Source organism: Rattus norvegicus, chromosome 11, assembly GCF_036323735.1.
Source record: "Rattus norvegicus strain BN/NHsdMcwi chromosome 11, GRCr8, whole genome shotgun sequence".
NCBI lineage: Eukaryota > Metazoa > Chordata > Mammalia > Rodentia > Muridae > Rattus > Rattus norvegicus.
The window spans coordinates 81646357-81665229 of record NC_086029.1 but is presented as its reverse complement, the minus strand read 5'-3'; the positions used below and the strand labels follow the sequence as shown (position 1 = coordinate 81665229).

The following is an 18873-nucleotide window of genomic DNA, read 5'->3' as shown; positions in this document are numbered from 1 at the left end:
TCTGGGATGTTGTTAACTCCTCATGTCCACGTGACCAAGTGGAAATGCCCGGCAGTCAGCTGAATGTTGGCACGAGGAGGGGATCCAGGGGTGCAGGAAGAGTAACATGTGTGAGCCTAACTAGCTCAGATGTAGTAGGGTGTCGGAGTAGAGTTTACTAAACTATCCAGAGGAGCCAAAAGAGACTGCAAGAGTGGTCTAGCCTGGGATAGGCATCATTGGGGCAGAAGGAGAAACGCAGCAAAGGGTTGCATGGTGTTTTCATTATAATTGAGGGAAGTTGAGGAAAGAGAGGAGCTGCACGTACACAAGTGAGAAAAAAACAAAACAAAACAAAACACAAAACAACCAAAAACTTAAAACCTCACCACTAGGTAAGTGCTGACCGACACCACTAGGTAAGTGGGGTTCGCAGGACCTGAGAGTAGATGAAGCCGTAAGGAAAGCTGTTGACATGATTATTAGTCTTGATTTTCCAGAGGTCTGTTTTTTTTCTGATGATGTGGTCCTTATTTGAACAATTATCTCCTGTAGTTTCGCTGACCTCAATCCCCCTGTGTAGCAGAGGATGACCTTAAATGTATCCTCCTGCCTCTACCTCCCAAGTGCTGGACTTACAGGCAGGGCTCATCACATCCTGTTTTCTCAGTGCTAGAGACCTCCTGCTGGAACTCGATGCACAGCTGGAAGAACACGCTCTTTATTCTAGACGCTCACCAGGGGGCGCCAGAACTCAGGACTCCGTGGTACTTCTTCAGTAGTGTAGGCCTTACTGACCTCAGGGTTCTGGCTCTTTCTCCCGCTGGGCAGAGGAGGCAGGCATGTGGGAGTCGCTGGCAGAAAACCGATCCTCCCTCTGCCCTAGTAAGGTTTTGAAAACTGAATTGCCCCGGGGGTGTGTGAACACGGCCTGCTGAGCAGCTCCCTCAGGAGCCCTGACCTAGTGATAGTTGAAGACACAGACTGTTCTTGGTTCTGGCAGGATGTGACATGGGTTAGTAGACATTTCCACACCTATGGAACCTTCAGAATTCCTCCCTTCACCTTCTTCCAATCCCCTTCCCGACTCCAGAACTTTGCTTCTGTCCAATACAATCGTTCGCTCTGATCCTAGCACCTCACTTCCCAGTGACCTCAGTTAATACTAGTTCCAGTCCCAGGTGTGAAGACCAAAATATCTGATCTCTCCACCTCCCTAGCCAATTTCACCGAGCACCGTCCATTTCTGGTGGCATGCTGGGATCACCTGGGAGCTTTGAGAAGGACAGCAAGACAGCCCCGGGAATAGAGGCATAGGTGGCAAAGCTTGAGGAAAAACAACTGCCTGGATTTAAAGTGAGGGAACCAAGTCCACATGTTGTCCTTTGACCTCCGTGTGTGTAAAATTGTACACACACACACACACACACACACACACACAGAGACACAGAGACTAGAGGACTCATGTTCAGTTCCCAGCACCAACATGGCCATCCACAACCATCCACAAGTTCAGTTTAAAGGGATCCAACACCCTCTTTTGACCTCCTTGGACACCAGACACAAATATGGCGCATCTACTTACACAGAGGCAAAACCCTCGTGCACATAAAATAAAGAAATCTAAGGTAATTAAACATAAAAACTCATTTTTCCTGAGGGTTTGGTCAAAATGTCAGGCCTTTCAACCAGCGTGCGCACACACAAACGGATCAAAATGTCATGAAAACGGTGTGCTCACTTCCTCTGACACACTCATTGGTTCCACAGACATTCTTGGCATTTGTGTTGTGTTAGACATTGTTCCAACTGCATGTGCATTGAACAAAAATTCCTGTTGTGGTGGAGTTTATTGTCTCCTGGGGTGGGAAAAGGAGAGCATCAGGAAGTAAAAAATAAGCCACGAATGTGAAAGGCATGCTGGGAGATTAGTAAACGTTCCTTTATTAAATAACTTCTTGAGGAAGGCGCCTTGGGAGCTGGATACATTCCAGGACTCAGATGTGAGTATCCTTTAGGAAAATGCAAGCTTTTGAACTTCTCCGGATCCATTTTTGTACATTTTGAGTTATTTACATTTATTGTTAATTTTTTTATTACTGTCATTTCAGTTTTTCGAGACAGGATTTCTCTGTGTGCAGCCTTGGTTGTCCTCACTCTGGCCTCAAACTCAGAGATCTGCCTGACTCTGCCTCTGGAGTGCTGGGATAAAAAAAACCAAAAACACGTGCTACCACTGCACATTTTGTATTTTTAAACCAAAAGTAGAAACAAGTTCTGTTTGGGTATTTTATTGTCCTTTGATTTAAAAGAAAAAAGCCACACTAATAGACACTGGATTGAATTAGTCTCCAAGTGGTAGACTACAATAGTGATTGTACAACTTTGCTCCAGTCAAAAGAGCAAACGGGAGTTGGGGGGGGCAGTGGGGAGGGTGGGGACGGACAGTGGTGGCAGCAGAGGCCGTGATGGTGGTGGTGAGGGGTTGGGGAGGGACAAAACGCTCAAATCCTGTTGCAATGATTCCATAGCATCCTCCTTGTCTGGGCTGAACATCTGTCTGCAGGCGTGAAGCAGGGTGCCCGACACCCCTGCTTTGGCTTCTTGCTCACCCCGCAGGGCAACTGCCTCACAGTGGAGATTCTTCAGGGAGCCACCAGCACCACCCTCAAGCAGGTTGGCACACTCCGTTTCCAACGAGACCTGACAGGCCCTTCTCCCTGCAGAGTCACTCCGATGTAGGCAGCTCTCTTAAAGTTCCAGATCTGGAAAGAGTCTGGCTCAGGCTCCTTGTGAATCCCCGAACCTTCAGTTTCTAATCTAAAGCTCCTTTCTTCCATATGCTATCAGCTCCTGGGTGGCAGAGCAGTCTCTAGCCACTCGAACTGCCATCCTTGGATGATATGGAGACAAAGACGGCCTCAGAGGAATCTTCCATTGCCGTTCCTGCACTAAATGCCCCGTGGAAAGCCAGGCAGGATGGAACACAGACTTCCGGCTCCCTCCGATCTGAAGCTCCAGATAACCGCGAGCTAGGAATGGCTGAGGGCCACAGATCTTGCTCTTGAGGGCAATAGGATGAGAGACGGAAGGAGGGGAGGAAAAGCCTCTCTAAGAGAATCACCTACCAAGACCTTCAGAATGGACTTGCTTTGACCCCTTGTTCTATTTGATTTGGAGCTTGATTTACTGGTAGAGCCATCTTGGCCAAATCTGTTGTTTGCGTCTACTGGCCACTAAAATCTCATTAGTACTGATGTTTTCCTGCAGTCCAGCTCCTGCGTTGGCACTGTTTTATTGCTTGAGTGGTTCAGAGAACAGATTATACAGTTAGACAATTGGATGTGATTTCTGGCTTCACCACCGTCAACTTCCAGATTCTGAAAAAAGCCATTTAGTCGCACAAGGCTTCAGCCCTATCACTGCACACGGAGGCTGCTAATATGCACTCATTGCTGCGGGTGACAGGGGAACAAGGAGAATATAGCTCATGGCTCTGTAAATCTTAGCCACTGTCATTGCTGAGGCAAACAGTACAAAAGAGGTTGGTGCATTGAACTCTTTTTTTCCCCTGTGCTCCTCACACAGGGAAAAAAGACCCGGGCTGAGATAAGAACACACATTCCTTGGCTCCCAGGCAAGAGGATGGGCTGTATGAAATGATTCAGCCGGTTTCTCTGCTCACCTCGCAGAGCAAGCCACGGTGACCCAAATCCACCCAGATTAGTCTCTGTGTGGCTTACATGGCTGTCCTATCCTCTCACCCCCTTGGTCACAGCCTTTGATCCCAATACTGGACAAACCAATCCAGAGCAGTCCGGAGACGGCTTGCCCACTGCTTAAAAGCCAAGGACACTCAGAGGTCAAGGGTTGAAGGGGAGGAAAATCAAGATTATTAAAATGTTTACCCCCCAGGAGATGAGTGGAGCTTCTGTCCCCCTCCCCAAGATGATTGAGTACACAAAACACAAAAGCACTCTTAATTAATTAATTAATTAATTAGAGACCGGGTTTCTCTGTGTAGCCCTGTCTGTCCTGAAACTCACTCTGTAGACCAGGCTGGCCTTGAACTCAGAGATCTGCCTTCCTCTGCCTCCTGAGTGGTGGGATTAAAGATGTGTGCCTCCACCTGACAAAAATGAGCTTTTATAAGTGAAGAAAAAAGGGACAGTCCTGGTCTAGTAATGAGCAGAAAGAAGTCTTCCTCATTCAGAGCCTGAATCTTTTCCTCCCTTCCTTCTTTCCTTCCTTCCTTCCTTCCTTCCTTCCTTCCTTCCTTCCTTCCTTCCTTCCTTTTCTTTCTCTACCTAAGCTATGTTACAGTTGACCTTGACTGCTTGGGGTGAGTTCCTTTAACTCTGCAGACACACATACTACTTTTCTGCAAACTCACAGTGTTCTGCATGTTTTTTTGTTAGGTGAAACACAGGACTAGAATAAGGAGTGGCCTTACACATTCTGACGTTACCTGAGGGTTAGCAAATGTGGAGTTTGAAAATCTAAAGTATGAGTATTTGTCAACACCTCAGTTATTTAGGGTCAGCTTTTCTTGAGAATTTAGAATGCTGTAAAAGTATGGCAAGTCCAGGATCAACCCACACACAAACAGATGGCCACTTACTCCTACCCTGATGGCCGATCCCTCATCCTTAGTTTATTCTGCCCACTTTATAGATGAGGTGGAGGTGCTCATGGGTCTCTCCGGTGGCTGCTAGGATAGAGAGGGCACGGGAGTGGGGTGGGGTGGGGAGAGCAGGGAGGGAGGATGACGGCTCTGCCTGGGGACAGTTTCTAACCAAAACTCCCATCAGAAGAGAACTGGCTGGAGACAAACTCCCCTGTCCTGGAAGAGCCTCAGTTGGTCCCAGGGAGAGCATGAAGGTCCAGTTTCTTCTGCCCGGTGGCTAAATGGAACCAGAAGCAATTGAGAATGGGTAGAAGTGAGTTTTCACTCCCACAGGGTAAACCTGTGCAGCTGAAATGCCTCTTTGAGTTTCAAACATTCAGGAGACAGCAGCAAGGAGTGTCTCAAGTTCGAAGTTGGCTTGGGCTGCTAGTGAGACCCTTCCTGTCTCAATGTGTCACACCACCCCTTACCCACCCTCTCCACCGATATCCCTTCCCCTAAATTCAGACTCTTATTTCAAAGTGCCAGGACCCTTTAAGAGGGCGGAGCGATCCCAGTGGGCCCCACCCCCTGGGGCGGCGCAGGCGCGCGCGGGCTCTGAGAACCCGGCTGGAGGGCCGCCGGCTCGCGGGGCCGCAGCACCTGCGGCGCGGCGCCGGGGTGGCCGAGGTCGACTGTGGGCGGCGAGGGCGGGACGCCGGGCCCGCTCGGGGCCGAGGCGGAAGCCGCGGGGCGAGGGCGCGCAGGACAGCACCATCTGGAGGGGCGGGAGCGCGCGGCCTCTGGGGGGCAGGCGCGTGCGCGGCGCGGCGGGCGCTGGGGGTCGCCGGCGGGGGGCGCAGGAGGAGCGTGGCGGGCTGAGCCCTGCGCTGCCGGAGCAACAGCCGGCGCGCGTCGGGCGGCTCAGCTGGGGCCCGCAGCTTCTTCGCGGGCTGAAGCTCGGCGTGGAGGAGCAGGGCGGGGTGGGTCCGGCCGTGCAGGAGGAGGGCGGCGTGGGGCTGGGGGTGCAGGAGCGGGGCGGCCGCGGTCACGAGCCCAGCCTGGGGGTGGTGTGGGGGCCGCCCGACGCCGCGGACTGGAGGCGCCCGGCGCGTTGGACGGGCTCGGCCGGCGGGCCAGTGGCGCAGGAGGAGGGCCTGGGGCCCCGCAGGCAGCAGCAGGAGAAGGGGGGAGGCGGCCCCGCAGTGCAGGAGCGCGGCGAGGCCCGTACCGGGGTGCAGGAGCGCGGGGAGGGCAGCCCACGTAGGCTTCTGCGGCAGCCGGAGGAGCTGCCGGAGTTGGACCGCTCCTGCCCGCACGCGGAGGAGCTCGAAAGTTCGGAAGAGCGCAGCTGGGAGAGCTGCAGGCACCTGGGCGGGGAGGCAGTGGTCCTAGGAGCATCCCTGCGGAGTGGGGACAGACTCGAGCTGCTAGGGAGGGCCAGGCCTGTAGGGCCCCGGGGGCCTGAAGGAGAGGGGCGCCTGGGGGTGCAAGAAGCAAATTGGCTGCCTGGGGTGCAAGAGGGCCAGGTAGTGTGGGCTGTTCAGGAAACGTATCTGAACGGTAAAGGGTCCCCAGCGGGAGAGGGATTCCAAGAGGGACACAGAACCCGCAGGCGCAGACGACGAAGGAGGTGGTAATCTGCAAGCTGCCTTACTGGCATCGGGGTTGCTCTAGTGCCAAGAGGAATGCAGGAAGATGTAGGGGCTTGGGGAGCAGAAGAGCGCTGTGAACCTGACCTTTGGAAGCCATTGCTGGAGGGTAGGCAGTGGCCTGCAAGATCCTCTCTGCTACCTCAAGTCTGAGCATCCTTGAAGCAGTGTCTGCCTGGGGAGAGCTGAAAACTCAGGTAAGGAAGGCCGATTTTGTTATTAGCTGGAGTTGATGAGATTCGAAGCACCGGAGTATGGGTTCCAAATATCCCTTTTCCTCTCAGGTTGACCAACAAGGAGAGCACCTTCCCCACCCAGCACATACAATTGTATCTAGCAACTCCCTCTTTCAAGTCTAGACTGGATGTGAAACCATTTGAGTGCCTGCCTGGTTTAGGCTGAGGGAAGAGAAGGTAGGATAGCCCCAGGGCTATGGTTGCAGGGACACAGTCATCCCCTCCACCTGTCTGCTGGTGAAGGTAGGTGTGCCTCTGTGCAAGCAGTTGTGCAACCTGCATCGCTAGCTTCAGGTCCTCCGGAAAGGGGAAATGGGTAGTGTTGCATTAGTCGAGCCTTATCTTGTCCTGTTGGTCACATGAGTGTGGCAGCCAGTAGTGACTTGGGCACGAGCCCGGCCTGCGCCTTGCCACACGGTTTTTGTCATGGTTGATTATGCTGTGGGCCTAAAGCCAAGGATGGGTAGAAGAGCAGAGAGCGAGTGTTGAGGTCTTCGTTTCTGAGTGGAATGAGAAAGGATTTACCAGCGGCTGCTGCCCAGGCCTTCCTCGACCTCACTCTGGATGCTGGCAGCTAGAAGCCTGTGGTATTCTGTTAAGACCTCCTCACACCAGATGCGTGGCTTGTTCATGGCGCCGCCTGGAGGTGGAGACTTCAGACCAATGGCTAGATTTGATATCTTGTTGACACATGACATACCCCCCCACCCCTTTCCTGGTCCAGGTGGGCTCGGTTGATGGCTTACAGCCTCTGTCTCTGTTTCCCTAGCCCTGTCAAGAGTTCTTGCACCTCTAGCCCACTAATGTGATGGATCCAGAGTTTCTGTCTAGCGCCTTCACTGGGAATATCTCTGTCCTAGTCCACCATTACTGTGCCTAGTCTGACTTGAATACCCCGGTTCTGAACTGGCCTGGGTGGAGATAGGGTTCTCGTGTGGGGGCAGAAGAAGGGGTAGTGGTGGCTGGAGGAGCCGGTTTGCCTACTCTGGCAAACCCAACCCGTCTGTCAGCTTCATCCCGTGCCAGTCACATTGTCTCTCAAACATTCAGACACCGGAAGCTGCTGTGTCCAGGGTGCCAAGCTCTCCTGGAATGACCAGAGTGGTTCTGCCTCACTGGTTTCAGTGGAGAGAATTATGCTGTCAGCACATATATAAGCATACACCTTCGCACTTACTGTAGGTTGCCTTTCCTGAACTTTTGGATGAACAGGAGAGCGGCTGGTTAGCTCTTCAGAACTCCCTGAGCTTGCTGTGCCTATGGGTTTTGTGTAAACGGAAATCAGTTAGTGACCTTTTAGAGTCTGGCTTCTTTGGAGTAGCATCCCTGTTTCACATCACACCCGTGTGGTTGCGTGTGTATCATTGGTTCCTCCCCAGTCTTCGTCAGTATCCGTAGTCTCTTACACGTGTGTCTTTGTCTTTTTGTCCATTTCCCTGGTCATAGGTAGGCTTCTGATTCGGTATTACAAGTACAGCTTCATTGAGTGATTGTGTTTGTCTTCGTGCGGATATAGACTTTTATTTCTCCCAGGTAAATCCTTAGGGCTCGAGTGGATGGATTATATTGTAGGTGAGCAAATTTAACCTTTGAGGAACTTCTAGACTTACCGCATAACCCCTACTTACATTTTCATAAGCCAGCTAAAAATACATTTAAGTAAAAGTGATTTTTTTTAAAAGATTTATTTATTTATCATATACAAATACACTGTAGCTGTCTTCAAATACAGCAAAAGAGGGCATCAGATCCCATTACAGATGGTTGTGAGCCACCATGTGGTTGCTGGGAATTGAACTCAGGACCTCTGGAAGAGCAGTCCATGCTCCCAACCTCTGAGCCATCTCTCCAGCACAAAAGTGATTTTTTTAAAATGAGAAAATAATTAAAAATAAGTAACTGGCTTTGGTGTAGGCCCAGCTCCTTGGGGTCTGGGGGCAGGAGACCAGCTCAGCAAATAAACAGCACATCCTAAAAACCTAACCCCCTCCCCAAACCTACCAGACAGGCTGTTTTTCTAAACAGTTGATCACTTTTATACACCCACCATGCATTGTTTTATGGTACCTCTTAACTCTAGACATTCTAGGAGGTCTACAGTGTGTGATTGTGGCTTTAATTAACATTCCCTGGGTGACTAACTTTGGCTTTTTCACGGGAATTTTTGGTGGGGTATCTGTTCACATCGTTTACCCATTGTGCATGTTTTTCCACATCGTTTTAAATGATTTGTAAAGTATATTCAGAATATAAATCTTATCAAATGCATGGTGTGCGTGTGTTTCTTCGTAGTTTGCGGCTTGCATTTTAGCCATTCTCTTTCTCTCAGTTTCTCCCTTCATTGTACTCTGCTGTTGTTTTGACTTAGTTTTATTTATATTTGTGTGTGTGTGTGTGTGTGTGTGCGCGTGTGTGCGCGTGTGTGCATGCGCGCTATGCCAGAGAAAAACTTTTGGGAGTCATTGGGAGTCAGTGTTCTTTCATAATGTGGGTCCAGGAATTCAGCTCAAGCGGTCAGGCATGGTAACGAGGGAGCCATCTTGCTAGACTTTTTTTTTTTTTTTTTTTTTTCTTCCCCGGAGCTGGGGACCGAACCCAGGGCCTTGTGCTTCCTAGGTAAGCGCTCTACCACTGAGCTAAATCCCCAGCCCCTAGACTTTTTTTTAAATAGTTTTAGACAGGCTCTTACATATCCCAGACTGACTTCAAACTCCCTATGTAGGTAGTTGAGGGTGGCCTTGAGCCAGTCAGAGGCGCCTGTGGTAGTGGCCACCTGTGGGATCTAGAAATTGAACTCAGATGGCTTTCAGTTCTCAGGCCTGCCTGGGTGCTGAAACTACAGACGTTCCACATACAGTGACTTTGGAGTTGGTTCTTGACTGAGTTTCCAGCAGCTTTTAGCTTTTTTAGAGGGTCCACCTTCTTGGTAGTCTCCTGGTCACTGACTAGCAAAAACAGTTTTATTTTTCCTTTCTTACCTCTGTGCCTGTGATCTGTTTCCTTTTCTTACCTGTTCATCATAGCTATGTTATCTGGCATGGAAGAATAGATACCTCAGTGCTGATCCTGGGGAGAACATTCAGTCTTTCACCATCTAACCTGCTGGAGGTTGCAGGCTTTTCATGCACAAATGCATCGATTGGAAAACTCTCCTTCTGTGCCTGTTAGTGAGAGTCGTTTGTTCGTTTGTTTTGAGACAGGGTTTCTCTGTGTAGCCCTGCTGTCCTGGAAGTTGATTTGTAGAGCAGGCTGGCCTCAACGCAGAGATCACCTACCTCTCCCTCCTGAGTGCTGGGGTTAATTAGAACGGTTGGGGGCTGGAGAGATGGCTCAGAGGTTAAGAGCACCCGACTGCTCTTCCAGAGGTCATGAGTTCAATTCCCAGCAACCACATGGTGGCTCACAACCATCTGTAAAGAGATCCGATGCCCTCTTCTGGTGTATCTGAAGACAGCAACAGTGTACTTATATATAATAAATGAATAAATCTTTAAAAAAAAAAAAATTAGAACGGTTGGACTTCAGGCCGGATGCTTTGTGTCAGTCAGTGGGATTTCTGTTTTGATTCGTTCACATGCAATTACACAGTAGCATATATATGTACTACTTGTAAGTGTTTAGTTTTTTTTTTTAATTTTTAATTTTTTTATTTTTTGAGGTTGGACATCTACAACCCAGACTGGCCTTGAACTTGCTGACTAGCTTAGGGTGGTCTTGAAATCTGTATTGCTCTCCTGCCTCAGCCTCGGCTTCCTTAGTGCTGGGATTATCGGTGTGTACTCCGGGCCTAGGTTGCTAAGCTCTCTTGAGTCAGGTACAGTGCTGCATGCTGGTAGCCCTAGCACTCAGGATGGAGGCCAGAGGACTGGGCCAGCCCTGGCTGTGAGTGGAGCAGTACCTACACAGGCAGAACTTGTGTGTCCTTGTTTCAGACAGCTTTTTTTTTTTTGGTATGACTGCAGCATTCATAGCATACGTCTTTTACTTTCTATAGTTTACTGTCAAGTGATATCAGTATAAGAACCCTAAATGATATGCTTTCATTTTCCCCCTCTTATGAAACAGTTATGTTGTAAAAACCCATACCACACTGATCCTGGCTTGTTTAAACCAGCACCTTAACTTTGAAGCTACCTTGAATAATGATAAAGCTATTCTAAATAGTCGTGAATGCTCAGCCTTCTTATCTCTGCCTGATCCTGTCCCCTGGTCTTGCCAGGCTCTTCCCATGCATAAGAACCATGCCCAGCAGAGTTTGAGGGGACCTGGCAGAGATCTCTGGGGCTGCCCCCTTCTGGCCCTCTGAATAGTAAGCACCATTCCTCCCCTGGGGTTTCAGCGCCATCTTCTCAGCATTGGTTTCTCTTTCGTCCTGATAAAGCTGGCTGCCCACTGTTTTCTCCCTTCCGAGATTTCACCTATTCTTATGTGCATTGCATGGATGTACATGTGCCACATATGTGCCTGGTGCCCGACACGGGTCAGAAGGAGGCACCTGATCCCCCGGAACTGGTATTACAGACAGTTGTGAGCTGCCCTGTGGATGGAGGGAACCTGACCTAGGTCCTCCGGAAGAGCAGCCAGTGCTCTTAAGTGCTAAGCCTTTTTCTTTTTTTAACCCCACCCCCTTTTATAAGAGGATTTAATTTTTCTTTAAATTTATTTTTGAGATAGGGCCTTACTATGTATACCTGGTTGGCCTGATATTAACTGTGTAGACCAGGCTAGCCTTGAACTCACAGAGATCCGCCTGACCCTGCTTCCCAAGTGCTGGGATTAAAGGTGTGCAGCATCATTGGTGACTTTTAGCTTGTTTTTTTATTAAAAAACTCATTTGACACAGCCAGTTATACAAAGAAAAGTGTATAAAACATTACACTCTCATATTACTAAGCACACAGCAGTGGCTTAAAAACTGAGAAGTGTAGAGCGGGCTCTAGGATTCAATGCAAAAATACCCTGTACAGAAAGGTTTCAGGCTCCTAACCAAACCAGATCATTATTAAACAGACTTTATTCCTCTGTTTCTCTCTCTCTCTCTCTCTCTCTCTCTCTCTCCTCCCCTCTCCCCCTCTCCCCTCCCCCCTCTCCCTCTTCCCCCCCTCTTTGTATCAGGGTTTCTTTGTGTAGCCACTCATTGTGTTGACCAGGCTGGCCTCAAACTTGGAGATCTGCCTGCCTCTGCTGGGATTAAGGGTGTGCACCATTACTGCCAGACCCTTTTCTTTCTTGACTGGGGTCTCATTACATTGCAGTGGTCAGGAGATACAGCTCATCATGGGGCTGGGGAAGGCATGGCACAGGTAAGACTGTATGGATGGCTCACTCATTTCAGGCCAGGAGGCAGAGAGCACCCGGGCTGGAGTCTGGGCTGTACATGCCTCATTCCAGCCCCATCTAAAGGTCCCACAGCCAACCAAAACAGTATCAGTAGCTGGGGACCCTGTACCAGAACACTTGAGCCTGTGGGGCCATTTCCTGTTCAAACCATACTTCCTCCCCTTGATGGTTTTGGTAGCACACATCCTGTGTCGTGTCCTGAAGAGGGAGCCCTTGATAGCACCACAGCAGCCTATGCTTGGTTGGTGGTTCTGTGAATATAGAGATAGGTCAGAACTGCTTCCCTTCTAAGACTTGAGGGTACGAGCCATTGTGTTTCCGGATTCATAATTTGTACTTACATTAGTTTATTTTATCATCGTGATAAATATGTAAGGAAATCAGCGGAAGGGAGGAAACACTTGGAGAGTTGGCTTCGGTCTGGGCTTGGATAGCTCTGTGGCTTTTAGGCCTGTGGTGAGGCGGTCTGTCATGGCAGAAGGGAATGGCAGAGCAGTGCTTCGAACTTCCTGGAGGTGGGAAGGTAGACAGGAAGGGGCGTGTCCTCAGTGACCTGTTTCCTTTAACCAGATCTATGTTTTGCTAATGACTTCAGGTCATGACTCAATCAAATGATTAATTCATTGACTAGGTCAGATGCCTCTCGGTAGTACCACAAGCTGGTGACCAAGCCTTGACCATGAGCCTTTCTGAGAGAAAGACTCTGAGGAATTTATTATCTATGAGTACACTGTAGCTGTCTTCAGACACACCAGAAGAGGGCATCAGATCTCATTACAGATGGTTGTGAGCCACCATGTGGTTGCTGAGAATTGAACTCAGGACCTCTGGAAGAGCAGTCAGTGCTCTTAACCACTACGCCATCTCCCCAGCCCTCTGAGAGCACTTTTATCCAAACAATAAGAGTGTTGGAATTTAAAGTCATCCCAGTCCTTTGCTGCATGAAGAACTGCTGAAACCACACTGTCCCATGAGATAGTCCATAGATCCCTAAAAGATGTCTTCTTCCCAGAAAACCTTGACTCAATGGAACTTGGGTCTACGGTTAAAAAAATATATACTTTCTGAAAGGTCAGGATGAGTATGGGAATCTAATACGTGAAAATTCTCAGGATAACTTTCTCTGGATATTGTTATGATTCCTTCTCCACTGATGTTAATGAGACTTAGAGTTTAGAACTATCTGAATAGTGAGTAGCTGTGTAACCTTATGCTGATTTTCATGCTGTGAAGAGTATGTATTTTTAAAAGCTACCATGTCAACAGTGGATGCAGTATTTGAAAATGGGTGGGCTAGGCCAGGACAAATGATTGGCACAGTTCTAGTTTGTCTTGAGCTGTGGTTCTCAGCCCCGGTTCAGTTCCATCTAAAGAGACTTCAAAACCTCTTGGACCCATTTGATTAGAATCATACGGAATGGAGTCCCATCGTCAACATTTTCGAAACGCCCAGGTGATTTCAGTGCACAGCTGGACAGAGAACTAAGAGCCCTCAGAGCTAAGAGAGCCTTGCTTTCAGATGATATTTCATGGACTGGTGATGACAGCATCTCTCAAGAGCTTGTTAGAAATTCAAACTCTTGGACTTAACCTTTATCTTTGAATTCAGAACCTGCATTTGTTGCTAGTGTGTACATTTGGTCTAAAAGACAGTGGCCATCAGGGCATGTTGGTACATGCTTTTAATCCCAGTCCTTGGGAGGCAGAGGCAGAGGCAGAGGCAATCTCTGAGTTCGAGAACAACCTGGTCTACAAAGTGAGTTCCAGGACAGCCAGGGCTATACAGAGAAACCGTATCTCGAAAAACAACAAAATTGTAGCCTATACTTAGAAATGCCTGCTGTGACCCTGCCTGCTAGTTGGGATGAGAATAGGTATTCACTCTGTCTGCTGTATCTCTCTCTCTCTCTCTCTCTCTCTCTCTCTCTCTCTCTCTCTCTGTGTGTGTGTGTGTGTGTGTGTGTGTGGTGTAGTGTATATGATGTGTGTGTGAGTGTGGATATGCACACCTAGTCTTCTGCTCCATTTTGAGCCAGTGCTACCTTGCTTGGCTTTAAAGAGGGGTTGTGTAGATTCATACTCTTCTCTTTAGATTCAGGTCCTTGCACTTTTGCATCCATCTCCTTAGCCTGTGGTCTGCTTTCTTATGTGTGATCTTAAAACACTGCACACATGCTGTGATGGCCCATGTGTGGCCATCAGGATAGCTTGTGGAAGTTGGTACTCTTCTTCTATGTTTCCTGTGGATCAAACTTAGGTGGCAGGCGTGGAGGCAGGCATGCTCCTTTAGGGCGGAACCATCTCTACAGGGTGTTGTTTCTGATACTTTGTTTCCCTGGTTTAAAAACAAAAACGGCCCCTGTTATTTTGTGGATACATTTTATCAGTCTGAGCGTATTGCTGAGAATTTTCTGTCTGAAATTTTCTTCTCCAGAGCCTGTTCTTTGCCCCTCCTCAGTTGCTTTTTTGTATGTGTTTTGTTCTCTCCCAAGGTAGAGGCTTTATTTGGTACTTGATACATTTTTGTTGTCTACCTCTAATCAAGTAAGAAGCTTGTGAGGCTGTGGTGCTGGGTGGCTTGTTGGCCATTTTATGTGAAGACCGGAACAGGCCACTTATTGGAAGCCTCTAGTTTGAATGTCTTTATATCCTTCTTGGCTTGGTCGGAGTCCAGGAGACATCCCTTGTCTTGATAGCAGGAAGCCCCCAGACTTCTGGCGCAGGTAGAGAAGGGAGCTGTGATCTTGGCATCTATCGTGTGTTCTCCTTGTTTGAGGTGTGGCTCTCCCTGTTGTCAGCAATGCTTCCTGGGATACTGCGCAGAGACCTGGTGTTTCTCTCTGCAGACAGAACAACCTCTGCAGGGTGGTGGAGTGCCGGTCACTTGGGGTTTGTCCTGGGAAGGTAGACAAGAGGTATTACTAGTTCTTAAAGACATTAACTAGTCCCGGTATTATTAGTTCTTAGAGAGCTAACTAGTCCCGCTCTTGTGTTTGAGCATTTTAGCTTTCTCTTCTAACACCTCACCTCTTTTTGGCACTGCCTCTTCTGGCCCAAACCGTAGCTGCTGTTCCTCCTCAACTCTTGGTGTCTTGGTGACTCCTCCTTTCATGCTTTTGGGCCAGGCACATCTCTTACTTGTTCAGAATCTAAAGTTTACCTGTGATCAAACAGGCAGGATGCAGAGGGATTTGAAGTCCATTGACACTTTTACTGTCCCCAGACTCTCCTGGGACCTCAAGCCTGCAGCGGTGCCTGTGTCCGTTGCTGGGCTTTGGCGTGAAGGGCGTGGAGTGCACACTGCACGGGGAATGCTCTACAGTTACAGCGCTGCTGCTGCTTTGCTGCTGCTTCTTTCCTCACCCCGCTGCCAGGGCTCAACAATGGCCACTTCAGCCCGGGGCTCTTGCTGAAGCAGTGGGGGTGGGCAAAGCTGGAGTCAGAAGTAGGCAGGGTGGCCAGCTGGGTGGCTCTACCCTGCCCTGGAAGAGCTCTGGCAGCGATTGACTGCATTATCCTCATCCTCCCTCCCTGCCCTTTCCTCTGGAGCCAGAGGTGGGTTTGGTGCTATGAGGGTGCCCTGGGCAGGGCAGTGGGTGAGAGACATGCAAGTTGGTGTCCAAACCCTGGTGCAGAAGTGTGTGTCACACATGGGTGGGAAACCTGGACAGCTACAGGCATTTGCCCTTGGTCACACGTTGCTGGGGAATTGACAGGAGAAAGGCAGAGATCCAGGAGCGTGATAGGATGCTGTGGATATCAGTGTGCTTCTCGTTAGCTGGTGGCACACAAAACAACCCCATGGTCCCATCGAGACCATCATGTGGGTGCTTAGGGAAGGCTGAGCCTCCACTCTTTCTGAAGTTGAAGTTGGTTTACCATGAGGCGGCTTCCATTCTCATGATGCTTCTGTTCCTGCTTCTATACCCCACTTCCCCACCTGGCACCCCAGTTCCCTAATAAGTCTGGGATGCCTTATAGATACAGACATCCATCTGGTCGACCTGTGTGGCATCCCTGTAGTCTAGTAAGAAGGTTTGTCGATGAAGGCTGGTTCACATTCTCCTCTACCTGAGTTGTCCTTGGGTAGTTTAATGGGTCTGGGGCAAAAGTAATTGAAATGATTGGCAGCCCCTCTTTCCATGAAGGATCTGTCTTCTCTGGATTGAAAACAGTGAGGAGCAGTAGGGCCTGGTGGGACACACTTTTAATCCCAGGAGTTGGAAGGTCAAGACAGGCCAGAGTTCGAGGCCAGCCAGGGCTGCATCGTGGTAGGGGAAAGGTAGGGAAAGCCAAGGCAGGGAGAGGGTGATCTGACTTGTTCCTGGTGTCCACTGGGCAGCCAAGTGGCAGCAGCTCCTGGGGAAAGAGGCTACCTTTCTCCATTGTCTGTCACAAAAGCTCAAGTCCTTCTTAGCTCTCTTGATTATGTCGAGTGCCGGATTTTGGCTGTTTTACAAGGCACTAACCACACTGGAAGCCTGTGCTAATGGTTAGCACGTAGAATTATGCACTTACCCAAAGAATTACACAAATAATAACTCCTTAAGAACTGGAATTTAATAGTTTTTGATGGGGCTAGAGAGATGGCTCAGCGGTTAAGAGCACCCGACTACTCTTCCAGAGGTCCTGAGTTCAATTCCCAGCAACCACGTGGTGGCTCACAACCATCTGTAAAGAGATCCGATGCCCTCTTCTGGTGCATCTGAAGACATCTACAGTGTACTTATATATAATAAATGAATAAATCTTAAAAAAAAAACCAGTTTTTGATGTTGTGAGCAATTTTACCCGATTGTGTTTCTATGCAGTGTACCGCATGAGTGCGGTGCCCACAGAGACCAGAAGAGGGAGTCATAACCCCTGAACTGGAGTAACAGGCAATGCTGTAAGCTGCCATATAGGCACTGGGAATTGAACCTTGGTTCTTTGGAAGAACAGCCAGTACTTAACCACTGAGCCATCTTTCCTACCCCATGACAGATAATTTTTAAAAATATTTTTGGCTCTTCCACGAGAGTTCCAAGTTTTCCTTCTTTTATTTATATGCATTCTTTAACAACCCAAGGGCATTGGTAGAAGCAACTGTTTGAGGATAGAAAATGGGAGCTTAGAGAAATGATAGCATTTGATTGGAGTCTTAAAGATATATAGGAATTCATCTTGAAGGCCAGGAGACAAGTATCACAAAGACTGTTCAGTGTAGGTGGGAGGAGTGCTGAAGACCTTGACTGGTGATTGGGTGGTGGCCTGGGGGAAGGAGGAGTCATGGCTGCTGTTGAGGGTGTGGCTTCTGGCTGGTCTGTGCTGTTTGTCCCTGTATGCTGGGCAGGTACTGGAATAGCTACCAATCAGGAGTAGCCATCCCCAGCAGGAGCTAAGAGAGGGTGCTGCACTATGTTGGGGCGTACAGATTACCGTTCCAGTGCAGCGACCTGCTGGAACTGCCTGTAAATTCTGACCCAGGAGTGGAGACTACATAGGGTGGTAGTAGGAGACCTAAGAATGAGCAAGCAGACCCCCAGGGAGTTCATCATTCTTTGAGAATAGAATAGAGTAGAGTAGAGTAGAGTAGAGTAGAGTAGAATAGAAGGAAGGGTGAGGTCTGAAGTCTTTAGAAGTAACAGTGGATAGGGAAGGGAGTGCCATTTTCCTTTGGGATGTGGCCACGGGTAGGTGGCCCGAGTGTCCCAGTGGATGGCCTCAGACCCATGAACACATGAGCAGAGTTGAATTCAGTAGGCTATTAAAAAAAGTAAATTTCAGAAATAAAAGCAATACAGCAGTTCTGAGAATGAATGGCACTCAAGAAAGGATGTCAGAATTATGACAGACCAGCCTAAAGCTAGGAGTGCTGTTTACATTTGAATACTGTGTATGCTTTAAAATAGTCTCTAGTCCTCTAGGCATGATTTCAGTAAAACTTTTTTTTTTTTTTTGGTTCTTTTTTTCGGAGCTGGGGACCGAACCCAGGGCCTTGCGCTTCCTAGGTAAGCGCTCTACCACTGAGCTAAATCCCCAGCCCCAGTAAAACTTTTTTTAAGCACAAGAATGATGATGACGAGGTTTCAGGCTAACCTTGGTCTGTGGGCCCAGTGTCCCTAGGGAAAACAGCTCAGCCTGGCCCAACCGCAGGACCTCGGCTAGCCAGCTCCTTTCGAGTGAGTGGGCCCTTTGTCCTGAAGAGGGAGAGGGTGTGGGCAGCCATGGTGTGCGTCTGAATCATTGCCTCTCGTCCTTGGCCTCTGGCCAGGTGCCTCCTCAGACCAGTGATGTCATACCACGCTGACCTGAGGTGTGGGGCTGCTTGGTACAGTTCCCTGTGGGACGAGGTCTGGAGGGGAACTAGCCTGGCCTTGGTCCAGAATCTTGGGCCCGGGATACATAGAGGTGAGTCGAGCAGGCCCGACTTGGTGGGGTTCGTGAGAGGTAAGATAATCCTGTGGCTGTGGTTTGGGGAGGAGCTGTGACTTCCAGTTTGCCAGGATGTCATTCCCTCTGCTTACCAGAGAAGGGAAGCTTGCTTGTTAGGTTGCAGTGTGTCCCCAAGAGTATGGTAGATTGTTTTGGAGGGGAAATCTTTTGGCCAGAAGTTGCTTGTCACATCTACTTTTCTGTGGGAATTTGTGACTTCACTGTCCCTGTTGGAGAGGTGGAGAGGGAAGGTGGGCTGGCACCTTTTAGTTACGTGGTATGGAGAGATAAAGGGGGAGAGTGACACGCAGTGCAGGTGTTTATATGGACTGGGTCCCCGTCTCAAAGGCGGTTTGGTTCTGTGGATTTCGTGGCAGTATGGTGTGGAGGCGAGCTAGAGAAAGCAGGAGTGGGGAATGGTTTTGAACCTTCATTCAGCCTGCCAGGGCAAAACAGGACGGGCAGGTCACACTCAGCCTGCTCCTCATCAACCTGCGGGCTTTGGATCCTTGTAGCTGCTCCTGAGACTACTAGTTTCAGTCGTCTCCGTGATAAGATGCCAAGGGTTCCGTGTGTGCTAGAACCCTGGACCTGGCAGAGCCCTCTCCCTGCCATAGCTGCTCCAAGATGGGCTGTGTGAAGAGGA

General features: G+C 49.3%; 1 protein-coding gene across 1 annotated transcript in view; it reads left to right on the top strand.

The window, feature by feature from the left end:
- The first annotated feature begins 6155 nt into the window (after positions 1-6155).
- Tnk2 (tyrosine kinase, non-receptor, 2) overlaps positions 6156-18873 on the top strand; it is a 39280-nt gene continuing 26562 nt past the window's right edge. Inside the window, 1 exon segment of the mRNA NM_001008336.1 lies at positions 6156-6434. The gene's annotated coding sequence lies outside the window, so the exon portion shown is untranslated.